Source organism: Martes martes, assembly GCF_963455335.1.
Source record: "Martes martes genome assembly, chromosome: 18".
NCBI lineage: Eukaryota > Metazoa > Chordata > Mammalia > Carnivora > Mustelidae > Martes > Martes martes.
This window is the reverse complement of record NC_137906.1, coordinates 38897905-38899796: the sequence shown is the minus strand read 5'-3', so window position 1 is coordinate 38899796 and position 1892 is coordinate 38897905.

The window sequence follows — 1892 nt, the reverse complement described above, 5'->3', positions numbered from 1 at the left end:
GCGTGTAGAACTGGTATGTGCGTCCACATTGGCCACCACGAAGCCACGCGTACCGTGTCTCAGTGCCATGAGGTCAGGAGTGATAGAGTTTGGTTGGGCACCCCCGGAAGAGACCCCCTCACAGGAGGCAGTGCCAGCTCACCTGGCCCCCCGCGCAGGCTGGACCAAGAGCAGGTGGGGTTCTCTGGGGCCGTTGGTGAGGGGTCTGCTCCCAGCCTGCAGGGGGCGCTGCGGCCCCTGCTGGCCATGACCCTCCTGTCACTGAAAGAGAGGCCTTGGTTCTCTGTGGCTGCCCCTCACCCGGAGCCCCGGCTTTCTCATGGACTGGGCAAGCTTAAAATGGAAATGGCGCCCCTAAGGACAGGGCAACTTAGACCCCCAATTCAGACCCCTTCCCCGACGCGTCGTGGCGCAGCAGCGGAGCCGGTTACCAGCTCCCCGGGGCCCTCGCCCAGCAGCCTTGGCAGCAGTCAAGAAGACGGTCTGGGGACAGCCGTCCCCCGCCCAGGCGGGAGCTGTCTGCCGGAGGACCCCTCAGCAGAGGACACTCTACACAGGGGCTAGGTTTGGAGGAGTGCTCTTGGCCATGAAGCCCGCTGCCCTGCGACAGTGAACTGCCCACGGCCAAGGCCAAAGACACGGCCCTGTGGGATAGGACACCCCAATCCTGGGTCTATCTTTGTATCACAAGGACGCATGCCCACGGGAGGTGCCACCATGGCTCAGCCCCTCTGTGGACGGGATACCTCACACGGCCGTGAGGTGCTCCTATGAGAAGCACTGAGTCCCGATGGCTGTGACCCCCTGTAAGGCCAGTGGGACCTGCTGGCCCTGCAGCCTCCCCAGCCGGCTCTCTGCAAGGACAGTGACTTCCTGCGTCCCACGTCCCATGCCTCTCAGCTTGGCCAGGCTCCAGGATGCAGCACAAGGAGAGTCACAGAGGGACGCGGGCTTCTCCTCGCCCTGGACGTCCATGCCGACAAGGGCTGTGTGCTTGTCCCCTCTGCTCCTGCGCTGACTTCAGAGGACGGACGGTCCGTGTTGCTTGGCCTGAGGACACCCACATGGATAGGAACTTGGATACCGCTCCGGCTCCAGAGGCTTTCTCCCATACGTCGGCTTCCTCCACCGTTGCCGGGCCACCCAGAGGCCCCCTGCCCTGTGCTGTCACAGTGCAAAGTGCACTGGGGTGGGGGGGCAGGTCCTCGGAAGCTGGCGCCTCCGTGGGTGAGCAGGGCTCGCCGCCTTCCCTGCTGCTGCTCTGCCGCTGTTTCCCCCAATAAACCCGACCCTATGACGTCTGCAGCACACGGAGGTGGTCGTGAGTGCGCCTCTGCCCCTTCCTGTGAAGGTGAGCGACAATTATGAAATTAGGTTTCCGTTATGAAATTGTTTATAAAAGTTCACCAGGGATAACAGAAGTCTCAACAAGGAGCTCCACTTTTATTTATTTATTATTTATTTGAGAGATTGAGAGAGAGAGAGAGTGAGAGAGCATGAGAGTGGAGGTCAGAGGGAGAAGCAGACTCCCCATGGAGCTGGGAGCCTGATGCGGGACTCGATCCCAGGACCCTGAGGTCAGGAGCCGAGCCGAAGGCAGTCACTTAACCAACTGAGCCACCCAGGCACCCCAAGGAGCTCTGCTTTTAAAAACGGGGAGCAGTGGCCTGCGACGGGAGCCTGTTAGCTGTGAGTGCCCCCCAGCGCCACCTGCCTGTCACCGTGTCACCCACACGCCATCCAGTTCACCCCTTCAAAGTGTGCGACTCCGTGGCCCTCAGTATATTCACGAGTGGTGCGTCAGTCCCAGCCATCTAATTCCAGAATATTCACCACCCCGAAAAGAAACCCCAGACCCGCTAGCCTCACTCGCTCTGCCCGTGTCTTTCCCT